The sequence below is a fragment of the Amborella trichopoda genome, chromosome 3 (assembly GCF_054954075.1).
Source record: "Amborella trichopoda isolate Santa Cruz 75 chromosome 3, AtrichopodaSantaCruz75HAP2 v2.0, whole genome shotgun sequence".
Lineage (NCBI taxonomy): Eukaryota > Viridiplantae > Streptophyta > Magnoliopsida > Amborellales > Amborellaceae > Amborella > Amborella trichopoda.
The window spans coordinates 55,151,368-55,157,452 of record NC_142338.1 but is presented as its reverse complement, the minus strand read 5'-3'; positions in this window follow the sequence as shown (position 1 = coordinate 55,157,452).

Genomic DNA, 6,085 nt, shown 5'->3' with positions numbered 1-6,085 from the left:
TACGCGCACTGGCAATTGTATGAAAAATTTTGGTGCTCAAGTCACATTCTTTTAGCCATTTAGATCTAAAACTTACCTCCAATAAATTTCTTCTAATCTTCGTAACTTATCTAGTTCATTACATTTCAGTGTACGCTCAGAAATCACCTGTTCAGAGATAGCTCCATTTTCGTGAATACTAAGAACTATCACTTCAATATCTGACAACACCCTATCAATTTTAGCCTTAAGGTCAAACTGATTCTCCCGCTTCCATGCAATCATTTTATGTTTGATATTAACCAACTTTCTATGCAATTGGAAATCCAACGAACCTTCCACAACAATGTTAACCCAGGTGGTTTTAATTATTTTCAAAACATCCTTCTCCTCCAACCATCCTACTTCAAACCTAAAAGGTTTTGGTCCCCCTTTAGCCAATCAAGTATTAAGCATTATAGGACAATGGTCTTATGACAACTTGGTCAAGGCCCTCAATGTAGAAAGGGAAAAAGATTCCAGCCAATCCATAGAAATAAGAAATCTATCTATTTTAGACATAGACAGATTAATCAAGCTGTTGTTTGACCATGTAAATTTAACACCAGCAATTGGTGGGTCCATCAAGGAATTACCCTCAATAAACCTATTAAATAACCTCATAGAGGTATTAATAGGGATCCCAGCCAAACATTCACTAGACCAACGAATTAAGTTAAAGTCCCCACCAATCACAACAAGAAGAGCAAAAGAGAGAATGACAGAATGTAAATCATATAAGAAAGCTTCTTTCATCGTCAACACAGATGGCCCATACACAATCACAAAGCCCCATTTAAAACCATCTTTTGGTTCCGCTGAACCAAAATAACAAAAAGTGATCTCTTATAATAACTTCAAAATTCTGGAGAACCGTAGGATCCCAAAGGACCCACAATCCTCCAGAAGCACCATTCGCATCGATATCATGAAAAGCAACTGAACCAGAACCCCAAATCTCCCGAACCCCTGAAACATTGGGGCTTGGGAGTTTTGTTTCTTGCAAAGCTAAAACCACAGGTTTAAACTTAGCCACCAAGAACAAAACGTCTCTTTTCCTACTGTGGTGTCCTAAACCCCTAACATTTCGGAAAGCAACCAATAGGTATCCACCTCTTCATGAATTTGGGGGTTACAATTTTTTTGAATTTCAAATTCCCTGCACCATTGTAATTTTTTCGGTTTGAATTCTGGCCAAAATTACCGAAGGAGACATTGTCGATACGTTTTCCAAGCTCCATCATCTCTTGACCAGTATGCTCAGCCTCCTTCTTTGAAATACCAGACGTATTCTCCTTCTCCATCTTGTTACTCCCCATAGGAATAATACTCTCAAATAGTTTCGAAGGCCGCAGACCATCATCATCCGAGATTTAAACTTCAAAAAACTCCTCATTGATACACAACTGAATAGAACCAAGGAGGGATAAACCTGAACACAAACCTACCGTATCTTGAAAAAATTGATAGGTTGGACTAAGAAAAGAATCCCAGTCTATGTCGCTATAGACCCCACATCGTCTTGTAATCTTTTTTATAATAGCTAAGTTCCCTGCCAATAAAGGAATACCCTAGATTTTAACCCAAATAGATTTCAAATGTTTAAAAGGTGCATGATCCGAGGCTTTCTACAAATCCATTGGAAGAAGACTACCTCGAACTCTGCAAAATCTATTCAATAAAGCCCTATCCACTTCCTTCTTCGAAAGAAGCTTAAAAACAATCTTGTTGAAACCAATGATCTTAACATCATGACGATAAGACAGGTTCCAGCCTCTCTGAACCCAGTCCGCCAAGCCAAATAAGTCCTTTACAGGAGGAGAAAAGGAACTTGATACAAAAAACTTCATTTTGATATCAAGTTGTTCCCAATCCATTCGATCAAAATCACAACTAGAGGGGCACAAGAAACAACCCTATCATCTATGTCGTCATCTACTTTCCCTACCAAAACTTCCTTCCACTCCATCCGTCCTTAGATACTTTTTAGCTTGGCTAAAACTCGACCCAACAGGCCAAGTTACTTGAACTCCAGCCGAGTTTATTGACTTGAGCCTCCCTCATCGTTCTCTTTCTCTATTGGAACATCCTGCAAGCCGTGTAAGATAAAGAGCGACTTGGGCCGACAAATCGGTCATGGCCCGAGCAGATTAGTCATACCAAGTCGGACTTACTCGGCCCAATTAGTGTCGAGTTGTGTAATGTTCAAAAAATGGGAGTAAAAAGCACCAAAAAAATTGTAAGAAAATTGTAAAAAACAGTAAAATTTTATATGTATTGTTTATTATATTTTCACATAAAATAAGTAAAATAAAAAATACTACGGGCATAATTGGATTTTGGACTAAATTTTTACGTACATGAGACAATATCTTTTTAATGAACAAGTAATTGAAAGAAATTACATATTACACAATAGTAAAAAAACACTACTAAAAATTAGTAAGATTGGCGATGTTCGGGAATTTTTTAAGTTTTGCAATCAGGGTTGTCTTAGGCAAAATCGTTGTGAAGCCCACTGTTGTCTGTAGGGTAACAGGAATACCTTCTTGTCAAGTAGGAATACTACCCTGTAAAGTATTGGATTTGGTGCTATCCAAAATCACTCACATTATAAAATCTCATATTATGTGGGATTGAGATATTTCTTTATTATATGAGATTGATATTGTTAAGTTTTTTAAAAGAAATATAACTCCAAAAAGGATTAGGACTCTTGGATATATCTCTTTGGTTTGAGATATATATAACATCTATTGGAAGTTTCTTATTTTGTGCGGATTCTTAAACTTATATATATGGGGTGAAAGTGCATAGAATTGTTGTGCCCAATTTGGGTCACCATATGGGAATGGTGGTTACTCTAGAGAGAGAGGGAGGCAAAGCCACATGTGCATAAGATACAATTTTTTTTTAGAGAAGAGAGCTTCATATGAAGAGAAACATTGATAGTGAGTGAGATGTTGGTTTCTTGTAGAGAAGTGGTTCCCATGGAGATTTTGGATTGTTTCTCTTTTAGTTAGAGATAGAGAGAAAATTAGTTTTTCGTTGCTCTCGCGTCTCTATCTGGTGTTGTTGGTAATGGTTGTCGGAAGTAAAGAGAACGAAGGGAGAGTGGTTTAAAAGAGTTTGCTCGATTATATTTTTGTCGAGATTTGTTCCAAAATCTTTGATGTAACTTTCATTTTTATAATAGATTTATGTTTGTTGTGCCTATGGATGTAGCCCTTTTGGGGTAAACCACGTTAATCTTTGTGTTCTTGCTGCATATGTTTCATATTTTATTTCTCATACTTTATTTGTCAAATATTAACCCATACAGTCTAGAGCTTATATGCACAACAAGTGATATCAGAGCACTGATTTGGGGTTTTCGATATGCTAGTAAAAATTTTAAATGCAAAGTTCGAGGTAGAGAAATTTGATGACAAACATTATTTTTCAGCAACAATTAGGAAGAAATTTATTAGGCAAAAGATGAACAATCTATGAAGCTATCCAATGGATGTTGGCATGGTAAGCGGGTGATTTTGATATCAAGGTGGAGATTGTTAGATTTGGTGCTATCCAAAATCACCCACATTAGAAAATCCTATTTTATGTAGGATTGAAATATCCTCATATTATGTGGGATTGTGATATTTTCTTATTATGTGAGATTGATGTTGTTAAGTTTTCTAAAGGAAATACAAATCCAAAAAAGATTAGAACTCTTTGATATATCTCTTTGGTTTGAGATATATGTAACATCTATAAAAAGTTTCCTATTTTATATGGATTCCTAACCTTATATATATGGGATAAAAGTGCAGAGAATTGGTGTGCCCAATTTGGGTCACCATATGGGAATGGTGATTCTTCTAGAGAGAGAGAGGGAGACAGAGTCTCTTATGTATAAGATGTAATTTCCTCTTAGAGAAGAGAGCTTCCTATGAAGAGGAACATTAATGGTGCATTCTGAAGACTCCTACAGAGTGAGAGGTTGGTTTCTTATAGCATGCAAATTTTGAATTGTTTCCCATTTAGTTAGAGACAATTTCTCATTACTCTCGCATCTCTATCTGGTGTTGTGGGTAATAGTTGCCAACAGTAAAGATCATGAAGGGAGAGTGGTTTAAAAGGGTTTGCTCGACTGTGTTTTTGTCGAGATTTGTTTCAAAATCTTTGATGTAACTTTCATTGGTATATTGGATTTATGTTTGCTTTGCCCATAGATGTAGCCTTTTAGGGATGAACCACATAAATTTTTGTGTTCTTATTGTATGTGTTTCATGCTTTTATTTCTCATACTTTATTTACCAAATATTAAGCCATCGAGTTTAGAGCTTCCACACACAACATGAAATTCCTAGGCCATAGTCACGTGGACTTTGAAATTATCCATACTCCTCGCCTCCTTGGCATTTGTTTCGCCCTCTATCGGCATTGTCATTATCCTGAATAATTAGTCTATGGTGCCCGCCACCGGTGCGTCTCTGTCCAGTGGTGTAGCTGCTATACCTAGTTTTCTAGACTTCTTCTTTTTAACATTACTTCTTGAACCAATCTAAGCCCATTTTCTTCACCAGTCGAGGTCTTAGTACCTTGCGACACCTCGCACTCTATGACTATTGACTAATGCCAATCATCTCGTATTACCCCATCATCATTGTCGTCGTCTTTGTTGTTGCCATCATTGAAGTAGTCATCGTCTTCCTCCATGTCCACACCGGCTTCCATCACATTCCCTCGTCGGTAACCAGAGTGTCATCGTTGTCGGTGATGTCTGCAACCAATTCTTCTAGGAAGTCCTGATTTAGCATTGGTACCTTCTGTGATACCCATTCATCAACAAAATCTCTATAGAAAATGTAATACAGGTCAATCAAGGTTTGATGGAGATTCTCTTATCTCTTCCCAGTATTGGTAGGAGAAAAGCCCCAATAATGAAACCCAAAGCACTTGAAAAAAAACTTGTTTGTCTACAAAGTCCATTATTGGACTTGCAAAAAGCTTTCAACAAGTTTTTTGCTTTGTCTATAACATTGCAGAAATCACTCGATTTTTTAATAAATTGCCAATAAGTCCGGCAAATCAGCCGGTTGGTGTATAAATTAGTTGATTTGTTCAACAAATTGGCCAATTAGTGCAGTAGGGGTATCCCCCAAAGGGTGCCCTATGAAATCAGAACTATCCGGGCTTAACTAGTGCCAGAGTCCGAGTTAATCGGCCGACTTGAGAAAGGTCGGCTGACTTTTCCTACACCCCCCACAAGATCCATAAACCTCTCTGTATAAAGTTGAATTTCAGTCGTTGCTCCTGGGTCTATTAAATCTCTCTCTCTCTCTCTCTCTCTCTCGTGTTGCTCCTGTGTCTAGTAAGTCGCTGTCTCTCTATTGTTCCACAAGACCCATAAGTATCCCAACTTAAACTCTTGAATTCCGATTATTGTTCGTATGGGCCAAGTCTTGTAAAACTCTCTCTCTCTCTCTATCCACTTATTGTAGCTATATGTCAAGTAAGGCATCTTCCTCCACTAATTGTTACTATATCAATCTTTCTCCACTTAATGTTGCTATGTCAAGTAAATCTTATATCTGTTTCTCCTCTTTAATGTTCCTACGTCAAGTCTCTCTCTCTCTCTCCACACTTATTGTTCCTATGTCAAACGAGTCTCTCTCTCCCCACTTATAGTTCCTATGTCAAATGACTCACTCTCTCTCTCTTTAATTTAAATTTTATTAGGGTCGTTTCCTTGTAAGTTCCGCTTCCAACCAAAGAGAACAGACAAATGAACCGAGCACGGCCCTAACGTGTCGCCCACTCCTAAAGTCCTGTCACTTGCACACATGAGGGAGACACAGAACAAATAGTGGAACCCAACCTAGCGTCTACTCGTGAATGGTAAACATATGCGTGCAGTGATGTATGCCCATTCTCACAATCATATTCCAAGAATAACACTAAGGTACAATGGCTACATCCTAAAATCTTTTGGAAATATATTCACACCACTCAACACAAATTTTCATGTCCCTTTTCTCTTTTAACCTACTTTTTTATTTTATTTTATTTTATTTATGAACAA